Source organism: Hyperolius riggenbachi, chromosome 6 (assembly GCF_040937935.1).
Source record: "Hyperolius riggenbachi isolate aHypRig1 chromosome 6, aHypRig1.pri, whole genome shotgun sequence".
In the NCBI taxonomy this organism is placed as follows: domain Eukaryota; kingdom Metazoa; phylum Chordata; class Amphibia; order Anura; family Hyperoliidae; genus Hyperolius; species Hyperolius riggenbachi.
In genome coordinates this window covers 204394838-204407147 of record NC_090651.1, presented here as the reverse complement: position 1 = coordinate 204407147, position 12310 = coordinate 204394838, and the positions used below count along the sequence as shown (strand labels likewise).

At 44.8% G+C, this 12310-nt stretch overlaps 1 protein-coding gene across 9 annotated transcripts in view; it reads right to left on the bottom strand.

The window, feature by feature from the left end:
• LOC137521286 (CMP-N-acetylneuraminate-beta-galactosamide-alpha-2,3-sialyltransferase 4-like) overlaps positions 1–12310 on the bottom strand; it is a 696719-nt gene that overhangs the window by 128693 nt on the left and 555716 nt on the right. The window contains exon 8 of one of the 9 annotated variants that reach the window (XM_068240331.1): positions 10437–10504. The exons of the other annotated variants lie outside the window; for them this stretch is intronic. The gene's annotated coding sequence lies outside the window, so the exon portion shown is untranslated. The remainder of the gene's footprint in view (positions 1–10436; positions 10505–12310) is intronic. 9 annotated transcript variants of the gene reach the window in all.

Here is a 12310-nt window from a genome sequence, read left to right as displayed (position 1 = left end):
AATTGTCAATCAGATGTTAAACTACAGAAGTAAATCATTCTTATTTACGTAATTTAATTTTTTCTCATTTTGATATTTTTAGAAAGAATTATGGGCTGGAAAATAGCTTGCTAAAGATGTCTGTGAAGCTTTCTTCTGGTTGTACAGATCTGAAGCAGAATAATATCTGACTAATCACCCAGATCTCAGAATATCTCCTGAATAGTGACGATGACACAATTATCCTGAACACTCCTCTTCACAGAATGAAATGGAAGCTCTGGGAAAGGCTCCAATGCAAAACGAATGAGCTAAACAACTACCAGCACACAGAAAACACACACATAAGAAAACAGAAGAATATATTTATGTATGATCTCATCTATCTCATCTGGGAAAGAGGATTTCTGAACAAAAGACATTTATAACTCACAGCTTAAAAACACGGTGTTGTAACTGGGCTGTGGCTGATTAGTTTTCCACCAGGTAACAAAAATGAAGCAAGTTTGATTACACATAACACTGGTTTCAGATTTCTCAGGGATTTAATCCAAAAGCTTGCATTATCATTGTTACCATTATGTGCACATTAAAAAAAAAAAAAAAAACGTTACTATGCTGGTTGAAACATTCTTAATTTTTAGATGACACCATAAATCTTTCCATTTCTCTTTATTGGGTCTATTGCCACATACATGGAGGTATATACCCCTACCTTGTTTGGTCACCAAATTGGAAACCCTTGTCATAACATGTACAATGTTGTATTACAGGGATCCTCTTGCAGAACCCCCTCCCATTTCAAGGACCACCTTTTTTGGTCAGAACCATGTGGGATAAGGAGTTAAAGGGAACCAGAGAGGACGAAGAAAAGCTTGTATACATACCTGGGGCTTCCTCCAGCCCCATACGCCTGGATCGCTCCCACGCCGCCGTCCTCCACTTGCTGGAACCGCCGGTACCGGGTCCCGTCATTGCCGCGAGTCGGCAAGTCGGCCGGCAGACGCGGCCAATTCTCCGCATCACAGGGGGCTCCCTCCATACAGGTACGCTTGCGGCTGCCTACTGCGCAGCCGCATGCGTACGGGTATGGAGGGAGCCCCTGTGATGCGGACAATTGGCCACGTCCGCCGGAAATGACGGGCCCGGTACCGGCGGATCCAGGAAGTGGAGGATGGCGGCGTGGGAGCGATTCAGGCTTATGGGGCTGGAGGAAGCCCCAGGTATGTATACAAGCTTTTTTCTATTTCAACGTAGCATTCCTCTCTGGTTCCCTTTAAATGAGGTTTAAGAGATGTGTTATCCTTTTCTTTCCAACCTTTTCTCTTCCTCCATTATTTTTCCCCAGCTACCCTTTATCCCAATATTTTTCCTGGTCTGTTTGTTCTGGCTCACCACTCTAGGGTGGTTATTCATGACCCTTGTGATCAGATCTAGGGGGAAATCAGAAAAAAATTGTCAAAGAAAATGAAGGTCTCTTTCTTGAAGACTTATTATCACATGCATAGATTCAATTATCTGAGTATTGTGTTGTCTCAGAATTTTTATTGTTGGAAGTTAACTCCTTTAAAATCACATACACTAAGCAATGTTTGGATTTTACCTTTAGATACAAACTAAAATACAGTATACCAACTTCCACAACATTCCACATGTGTATCTAAACAACTTACAAATGCCATTAGAATACAATTTCCCCCTAGAGGTCCAACATTGTCAACATGTTCACATGTAATAGAACTAAAGCTAGTTAAGACTGATGTAGAGAAGGTAATTTCAACATTGCATAAATTGTTACCACAGTAAGGACCAAATTTTCACTGCATGGAAAAGGGAGATGCCAGCATTCACAGAAGAAAAATGGTCTTCCAGTTTAGCTAACCGTGCTAAATTACATATAGCTCAAGAGAAAGAGTAATTGCAGTCAAACTGTTTTTCCGCAGCTACATTTCACCACAAAAACATAATATGTTCGATCCCAACCTCTTGTGCTATACGTGGGCGAATAGTTTTTTTTTTTTCACTATTTTTATGTGTTATGGGTGAGTCCCAAAATAGTACATTACCGGGGAGAAATTCAATTTGAATTTAGAAAATCTTCAAAATACCTTTGACTTCTGAAACATTTCTGCTAGGTATATTAGAGCATACTTTCTCTCTGCCAGACAAGAAGCTTAAAGCGTTCCTAAACCCAAGACTTCATCTCTGCTCTAAAAGATTAGCAAATTCATAATATCCTTTACAGAAAACATTTTCTTTAGGGCGCGATTCCACTTGAGCGGCGCGCTTCTGCGAGACGCGAGCCGGCTCTTCCGGGTCTGCGGGGAAAGCAGACGAATCCCATCAGCCGTGCCATGCATGGCTATGGGATCCGCAGCCTCCTGCGCCGATTCGGATGGAAAAGCTGGCCGAATCGCTAGCGGTAGCGATTCGGCCAGCGTTACCATCGCACCCTATGGCAGAGTTTTCCCGCACTATTCGCCTGGGAGGGCCCCTCGAGGCCCCTCTAGCCCAAGGGCCCCGATGCGGTCGCAACCTCTGCAACCCCTTTTGCTACGCCCCTATTATTTGCCTAATTTGCTAGATGAAAGCAGTGGGACACATGGTGATACTGCTTACAGGCTTTAATTCAAGACTTCAGAATAAGAAAGTTCATTTGCCCCCTTGGATGATGCTGGTGTAACACACACAGCAAAGGACAGCAATTTGAAGTCTGGAAGATTCCAGGGAAAGGGTGGGAAGGATGAAAAGCTAGGTGGCCATGCAACCCTTCCTGCTAACCTAAAGCTTACTTGTGGCTTACAACACATTGGCTTAAGACTTTACCAAATCCAATGCTCCAATATGGGGAAGCTTTGCTGTTTGCTGTGTTTTTTTTTTTTTTTAAGTGTGGTGTCACAGTTCACTCATCTCTTCAACTACAAGAAAGGCCCAGGAGTAGTCTTAGCTACCGTAAGATCTATGTTACGGCAGGGCCCTTATTACACTTTCTCTTACAGAGCTATAGAAACTGTTTTGCCCATGCGATAAAGCGAGATGCAAAAATGAAATCATGCCTAGCAGAGGATGGTTTCAATCCATCAACCTCTGGGTTATGGGCCCAGTACACTTCCGCTGCGCCACTCTGCAGTTGTTTTTAAAGCATTTTAAAAGGCACTTCTGGTTTGTCTATGCGGATATCCGAATAGGTCGGATATCCACGACCGAATAGGTTCAGATATCTGAAAGGTCGGATTTGGATATCCAAACCGGATCCGGATCAATTTGGATTTTAAAATGTACTATCCGAGCATCCCTGTTAAATATAGCCTGTCTGAATAGCACACAATGTGGCACAGATCACCCAGAGGTGTCAGCTCAAATTACAGTGATTTATTACTAGCAGATAAGGAAGAATTAAGTAAGGGGGCTTTTAGGACCATTGTAGCCCCTTACACACTCCAGTGAGTTCTGGTTCACCATGAGCTTGCTGGTTAGTCTGTACCTCTGGGTGTTTCAAGCCCTACTCTGTATGTTGGATTATTATGGCTCTGTACTAATTACAAGCTGACACATCATTGCATTCCAGCGGATCCGGAGGTGTGTTTAGCTTCTAAGGGCAACAATAGTTAAGTTGCATATATTCAGCAGTGATGCACTTGGAGACATCTCGGAGCTCACTCCAACCTGAATTATCGCAAATACTTCCTGTTTTAAGAAAGCACATTTTTATTTCCAAGGTAGAATTAGACAGTCTGTTATCCCTAAATACAAACAGGGTGGGTTTTTCTGTGTTTTCCTTCTCTCATGTGGAAAAGTTTAGGTCCTCTTTAACCAGCACTGGCTGAGGCTAGTTGAAATATATACCCTATTAGTTAAGGTCAGTGCAGTTTCTAGGCTAAAATGCACCCAGGGCGTGGGTGTAAAAATTGCGCCCCCCCCCCCCGAGCAAGGTATGGGTGCCCGCAGTATAGGTTAGCCAGGTCTAGTTGCACTTAGTATAGGTCCCCCCAGTGTAGGTAGCCAAGAATAGGTACCCCAGTATAGGTAGCCAGCTATAGGTTCCCCCAGTATACAGTGGTTTGCAAAAGTATTCGGCCCCCTTGAAGGTTTCCACATGTTGTCACATTACTGCCACAAACCTGAATCAATTTTATCGAAATTACATGTGAAAGACCAATACAAAGTGGTGTACACGTAAGAAGTGGAACGAAAATCATACAAGATTCTAAACATTTTTTTTACAAATCAATAACGACAAAGTGGGGTGTGCGTAATTATTCAGCCCCCTTTGGTCTGAGTGCAGTCAGTTGCCCATAGACATTGCCTGATATGTGCTAATGACTAAATAGAGTGCACCTGTGTGTAATCTAATGTCAGTACAAATACAGATGCTCTGTGACGGCCTCAGAGGTTGTCTAAGAGAATCTTGGGAGCAACAACACCATTAAGTCCAAAGAACACACCAGACAGGTCAGGGATAAAGTTATTGTGAAATTTAAAGCCGGCTACAAAAAGACTCCCAAAGCCTTGAACATCCCACAGAGCACTGTTCAAGCGATCATTCAGAAATGGAAAGAGTATGGCAACACTGTAAACCTATCAAGACACGACCGTCCACCTAAACTCACAGGCCGAACAAGAAGAGCGCTGATCAGAAATGCAGTCAAGAGGCCCATGGTGACTCTGGACGAGCTGCAGAGATCTACAGCTCAGGTGGGGGAATCTGTCCATAGGACAACTATTAGTCGTGCACTGCACAAAGTTGGCCTTTATGGAAGAGTGGCAAGAAGAAAGCAATTGTGAACAGAAAAGCATAGAAAATCCCGTTTGCAGTTTGCCACAAGCCATGTGGGGGACACAGCAAACATGTGGAAGAAGGTGCTCTGGTCAGATGAGACCAAAATGGAACTTTTTGGCCAAAATGCAAAACGTTATGTGTGGCGGTGAACTAACACTGCACATCACTCAAAACACACCATCCCCACTTTCAAATATGGTGGTGGCAGCATCATGCTCTGGGGGTGATTCTCTTCAGCAGGGACAGGGAAGTGGTCAGAGTTGATGGGAAGATATATGGAGCCAAATACAGGGCAATCTTGGAAGAAAACCTCTTGGAGTCTGCATAAGACTTGAGACTGGGGCGAGGTTCACCTTCCAGCAGGACAACGACCCTAAACATAAAGCCAGGGCAACAATGGAATGGTTTAAAACAAAACATATCCATGTGTTAGAAGGCCCAGTCAAAGTCCAGATCTAAATCCAATCAAGAATCTGTGGCAAGATCTGAAAACTGCTGTTCACAAATGCTGTCCATCTAATCTGACTGAGCTGGAGCTGTTTTGCAAAGAAGAATGGGCAAGGATTTCAGCCTCTACATGTGCAAAGCTGGTAGAGACATACCCTAAAAGACTGGCAGCTGTAATTGCAGCCAAAGGTGGTTCTACAAAGTATTGACTCAGGGGGCTGAATAATTATGCACACCCCACTTTGCAGTTATTGATTTGTAAAAAATGTTTGGAATCATGAATGATTTTCGTTCCACTTCTCACGTGTACACCACTTTGTATTGGTCTTTCACGTGGAATTCCAATACAATTGATTCATGTTTGTGGCAGTAATGTGACAAAATGTGGAAAACTTCAAGGGGGCCGAATACTTTTGCAAGCCACTGTAGGTAGCCAGGCATAGGTGAGCTAGTATAGTTGCCGCCGCTATAGGTTAGCCAGGTAGGTGCCTCCAGTATAGGTAGCCAGGATAGTTGCCTTCAGTATAGGTTAGATAGGCAGGCGCCCCTGGTATAAGTTAGATAGGTAGGTGCCCCAGTACAGGTTAGCTAGGTGGGTGCCTCTAATATAGGTAGCCAGAATAGTTGCCCCCAGCATAGGTTAGATAGGTAGGTGCCCCCAGTATAGGTTAGTTAGGTAGGTGCCTCCAATATAAGTAGCCAGTATAGTTGCCACCTGTATAGGCTAGCTAGGTAGGTAGGTGCTCCCAATACAGGTTAGATAAGTGCCCCCAGTATAGGTTAGATAGGTAGCTGCCCCCCAGTATAGGTTAGATAGGTAGCTGCCCCCCAGTATAGGTTAGATAGGTAGGTGCCCCTCAGTATAGGTTAGATAGGTGCCCCCCAGTATAGGTTAGATTAGGTAGCTGCCCCCCAGTATAGGTTAGATTAGGTAGCTGCCCCCCAGTATAGGTTAGATTAGGTAGCTGCCCCCAGTATAAGCTAGATTAGGTAGGTGCCCCCCAGTATAGGTTAGATTAGGTAGGTGCCCTCCAGTATAGGTTAGATTAGGTAGCTGCCCCCCCCCCCCCAGTGAAGGTTAGATTAAGGTAGGTGCCCCCAATACAGGTTAGATAAGTGCCCCCAGTATAGGTTAGATAGGTAGCTGCCCCCCAGTATAGGTTAGATTAGGTAGCTGCCCCCCAGTATAGGTTAGATAGGTAGGTGCCCCCCAGTATAGGTTAGATTTAGGTAGGTGCCCCCCAGTATAGGTTAGATAGGTAGCTCCCCCCAGTATAGGTTAGATAGGTAGGTGCCCCCCAGTATAGGTTAGATTAGGTAGCTGCCCCCCAGTATAGGTTAGATAGGTAGCTGATCCCCAGTATAGGTTAGATAGGTAGCTTCCCCCCAGTATAGGTTAGATTAGGTAGGTGCCCCCCAGTATAGGTTAGATTAGGTAGCTGCCCCCCAGTATAGGTTAGATTAGGTAGGTGTCCCCCAGTATGTTAGATAGGTAGCTGCCCCCCAGCGTAGGTTAGATTAGGTAGCTGCCCCCCAGTGTAGGTTAGATAGGTAGCTGCCCCCCAGTATAGGTAAGATTAGGTAGGTGCCCCCCAGTATAGGTTAGATTAGGTAGGTGGCCCCCAGTGTAGGTTAGATTAGGTAGCTGCCCCCCAGTATAGGTTAGATTAGGTAGGTGCCCCCCAGTAGGTTAGATAGGTAGCTGCCCCCCAACATAGGTTAGATTAGGTAGCTGCCTCCCAGTGTAGGTCAGATAGGTAGCTGCCCCCCAGTATAGGTTAGATTAGGTAGGTGCCCCCCAGTATAGGTTAAATCAGGTAGCTGCCCCCCCAGTGAAGGTTAGATTAAGGTAGGTGCCCCCAATACAGGTTAGATAAGTGCCCCCAGTATAGGTTAGATAGGTAGCTGCCCCCCAGTATAGGTTAGATAGGTAGCTGCCCCCCAGTATAGGTTAGATAGGTAGGTGCCCCTCAGTATAGGTTAGATAGGCGCCCCCCAGTATAGGTTAGATTAGGTAGCTGCCCCCCAGTATAGGTTAGATTAGGTAGCTGCCCCCAGTATAGGCTAGATTAGGTAGGTGCCCCCCAGTATAGGTTAGATTAGGTAGGTGCCCCCCCAGTATAGGTTAGATTAGGTAGCTGCCCCCCCAGTGAAGGTTAGATTAAGGTAGGTGCCCCCAATACAGGTTAGGTAAGTGCCCCCAGTATAGGTTAGATAGGTAGCTGCCCCCCAGTATAGGTTAGATTAGGTAGCTGCCCCCCAGTATAGGTTAGATAGGTAGGTGCCCCCCAGTATAGGTTAGATTTAGGTAGTTGCCCCCCAGTATAGGTTAGATAGGTAGCTCCCCCCCAGTATAGGTTAGATAGGTAGGTGCCCCCCAGTATAGGTTAGATTAGGTAGCTGCCCCCCAGTATAGGTTAGATAGGTAGCTGATCCCCAGTATAGGTTAGATAGGTAGCTGCCCCCCAGTATAGGTTAGATTAGGTAGGTGCCCCCTAGTATGTCAGATAGGTAGCTGCCCCCCAGCGTAGGTTAGATTAGATAGCTGCCCCCAGTGTAGGTTAGATAGGTTGATCTGATGAAGGCGCAGAGCGCCGAAACGCGTAATGACGCCATACGCACGCTAAACACACAGCCACGCCCACACCGACCGCGAAACGGCTTCCCCGGATATCGGAGAACGCGCTGCTGGCCACAGCGCGTTGTTGCCAACCTGCATAAGTGTGTAGCGGTGGACTGTACCGCTGATGAGCGAATTGACATTTTGTAAGTAGAACTTTGAAATTTGTGATTAAAATCACCCATTGATAATGCACTATGGAGCGCTTCATCTTTTTTAGATTATGTTAGATAGGTAGCTGCCCCCCAGTGTAGGTTAGATTAGGTAGGTGCCCCCCAGTATAGGTTAGATTAGGTAGGTGGCCCCCAGTGTAGGTTAGATTAGGTAGCTGCCCCCCAGTATAGGTTAGATTAGGTAGGTGCCCCCCAGTAGGTTAGATAAATAGCTGCCCCCCAGCATAGGTTAGATTAGGTAGGTGCCCCCCAGTATAGGTTAGATAGGTAGCTTCCCCCCATAATGGATTGGGGAGCTGGAGCCACAGGGAGCAGCGTGTGTATCAGCATCTAGGCAGAGAGGAAAAGACCGGCGGCGAGAGAGCGGCGATTGGAACGAAGGGAGGTGAGTTGTATACAGCGCTTCCTGCCTGCTCGCTCCGCATCTGAGGGGGGAGCACGGAGGGCGGCCCGGGAGAGGAGAGGAAGGGAGAGGTCAGGCTGCCCTCCCCGCGGCACCGGCTCCCCCATCCATTACAGCGCCCCCACCTCCCAACAGCGCTCAGGGCGGCGGCACGCCCCGCACGGCCCTAGACACGGGCATGGTTAAGGTTATGAAGTAGACACCTAGTAAGATATTGGAAAAATGCAGAAGCCCATGAATGGCTGGATAGCATATGTGCAAAAAGAGCATATATATATTAAATGTGGTTATATCAAAAGAAAGTGTAAAGTGTGAAGTGGTCTTGCTGGATAACTCATTTTAAGTTGAAGCTAGACTAGACTAGAAGAAGACTATGGCTATCATTCACAAAGCATTCTCGCATGCGGAAATGCTGAAAACAGCTGAGTTTACCGAGCACTTAGCAAAATGTCTGTTCATAAAAGCTGTTTCCGCATGAAAAGCTGACATTCCAGGGCAGAGCGATAAATTACCGCCTTGTGCGGTGATTATCTCAACACATGTCACCATACGTCAATTCATAAAGATTAGAGCAAGCGGAATCAGTACGGAGAATACCGCTCCCTTTGAAGACTCGATAAGCATGCGGCTAACAGCAAAGCTAATGGAGACAGACCTACCAGGCAGCAGCAGTGAGAGCAGAGCAAACAAGGCATCCCAGAATACCCAGGCTGTGTTTTTTAACCCCTTGGGTACCTGTTTTCACATATATTTCACCTCAGAAAGCCTGCATGTGTAACATTTCTTGAAGTTCTTCTAAGCTGTGACAATTAAATAGATTGTTTAGAAAGACTAATAGACAGATTCAGGGCAGATTCAGAGCAAGGAGAGGCAGTTTTTAAAAAAAAATGCACATCTAAAGGGATGCTGGGGCTGCCTCTTCTATTGTAACACAGTCTCTGGAGGAGAAAATGTAACAACTCAGTGTTTCAGCCAGCTTACAGCCAGCCTAGTTCGGGAAAATACTGCAGTGCTATCGCAACTGTAAACATTTTTATGAATGAGCACACAGAAGTCTAAAATACCGAATGCGGTATTTTCCTGCATGGATTTTTTTACCGAACACACTTTTATGAATGATAGCCTATGTGTGAAAGAGTGATCTAGAAGAGGGATGTGTGGGGTGGGGTAGACACCTGACTCACATCAGGTGCAGGTGGTAGGGGATGAAACTGCTGTTCTGTATCCACAATTGAAGGGGGGGGGCAGAGAGGATTCACACCTGACTCACATCAAGATGAGGTGTAAGAGGTAGGAGCTGAAACTGCTGTTCTGTTAACACAATTGTGGCCTTTATTTAAGTGCTGATGTACCTGTACAACTGCTTATCTACCAAAATATGAAAAGATGTTTACAAGCGAATTTCTTTTTCTAAACTGAATTATGTAGATACATATTTGCATGTGTTGGACTATCACTCACGTAAACACTACAGAATTTTGATGAAGATTTTAAACTCCACATTTACCCTTTTATAAAGTTCCCTTTGTCAACGGGCATTTATGGTGAAACAGAAATGTTCAGCACTTCAGATTCCTCTTTCACAATAATATGACACCGCAATCAGCCAGCATACTATCCACTGTCCCCTGTCTTTATCATAAACCTTGTGTCTGGCGTTTGCCACTGACAGCTTCAGAAAACCCCACACTGATAGGATCAGTCCATATTATTAAATTGAAGTGCAGTGTCTTGCTATGTATCTTTAGTTCCTGTCAGTGCAGCTGCTTACCTCTCCTTCTAGAGAGCTTCACCCTGAATAATCACAAATACCTTCTGTTTTAAAAAGGCAAACTTCTGTGTTGCATAGCATTTTAGTAAGGAGGCTTTTTTTTACCTCTTTCAGCCCCTTACAAACTCCTAGGAGTTCTGGTTCACCATGAGCTTGCTGGGCAATCTGTAATTCTTATGGGCTTTGATTGTAGCAGAGCCATTCTGCATTATGAGTAAAAGTGAATGCTAATTGCCAGCACAATAAAAGGTTTATTGTCTTACCACTCGGGCGGAATTTTAAGGGTTAAGCTGATGGCATGGACTAGACGTGGGCTCATCAACCTGAATGTCTGTGAAGGGGAGGAAACAGAAAAATGAACTAAGCCTTTACTTACAAAAAGAATTAATGTAAAAAACAAAAAATGTGTTTAAAATAAGTGTCCAAAAACAAACATGAAACAAGGTATTGTACACACTTGTAGATATTCTGGGCAGGAGGTCCTTTAGTTTACGCCAATCCGGGATTATACAGGAGGTACAAGCAAAAGAAATAGACACGGGCTCAAATACTATGCAGGGAACATCCCATTTATTCCTGGATGGAGAACCATTAATTAATGCTTTTCAGAAAACACAAAAGATTACATGTAAATACTTTTTGTTTTAAGAAAGCAACAAAGTACTTTATAGCCAGGCAGTTAGCTTTTTTTTCAGAAACATTAGTAAAACAATGTTGTGCTTTAAAGCAATGTGACTACTGAAAACATAAGACTTTATGGGCTAATGCAGGATGCCGCGGTATTATTACGCTATTATTATTATTTATTGTATTTATAAAGCGCCAACATATTACGCAGCGCTGGACAATAAATAGGGATACATACATTGCAACAAGGGGTGACAGAGAGGTAGCAAACGGTTATACAACATAGCACAAGGTTATACATACAATCAGGGTATAAAATGCGGTTTACAGAGACCCGGCAAAACAAGTACGAGTTAGTAAAATTAAGAAGGACACACTAAGGGAGGAGGGAGGCCCTGCCAAGGCTTACAATCTAAAGGGTGGGGGGACACATAAGGTAGGACTGTGGAAAGGGTGATTGACAGAGAGTTAAAGTGTGGTAGATGTGGGGTAGGCTATTTTAAAGAAATGTGTTTTGAGGGCTTGCTTGAAGGTGTTGAAGGAAGGAGCGAGTCTAAGGGGGAGTGGAAGAGAGTTCCATAGGGTGGGGGCAGCTCTTGAGAAGTCTTGTAAGGGTGCATGGGAATGAGAAATGCGTGGGGAGGTCAAGCAGAGATCATTGGAGGACCGGAGGGGACGGGCAGGTATATATCTGTTGACGAGCTCAGAAATGTAGGTTGGGCAGGTCTTGTGCACAGATTTGTAGGTAAGGCACAAAACCTTAAAACTGATCCTGAAGCTGATAGGGAGCCAGTGTAGGGCTTCGCAGAGGGGAGAAGTGGAAGCATAGTAGTGGGAAAGTCTGATGAGTCTAGCTGCTGCATTCATGACTAATTGAAGGGGTTCAATGCGTTTTAAGGGGAGGCCAGATAGTACGGCATTGCAGTAGTCAAGGCGGGAGATGTGAGGGCATGGATGAGAAGCTTGGTAGTGTCTGGGGTTAGAAAGGGGCGGATTTTGGAGATGTTTCGAAGGTGGAAGTTGCAGGTTCTGGTAACATCTATTAGCTATTACAGTAGTAATAGCTACCTGGTGATCTGAACCTTCCCTTGGCTTGCCTCACCTGATCTACACTGACACTAATCTTTGGCTTACTGAGATCACACTGTGCAATATTTTGCCTACAGATAAGTATCCTCCATATTGTTACCAGAGCCTTTCAGCGTGCTTCTGTGGGTTTCAATCGTTATATGCTGTTCCTTTCTCTATCTCCACATTCTTAGGGTTGCTGCACACCTAAAAGTGCTAGCGTAATTGCAAACGCTCAGTGCTTTTAGAAGTGATTTTTGTAAGCGATTCTAGGCATGTACGTAGTGATTTTCTAGTTATGCCTAGAGATTTTTGGTGCGTTTTGGTGTAGCAATTTTTTATTTTTTGTACAGTAGAGCTGGAAGTGTACAGCTTTTGGAAAAAAAAAAAGAACATTGGAAAATCGCTCTGTTCTAGCGCTTTTTAGAGTGATTTTCCACTT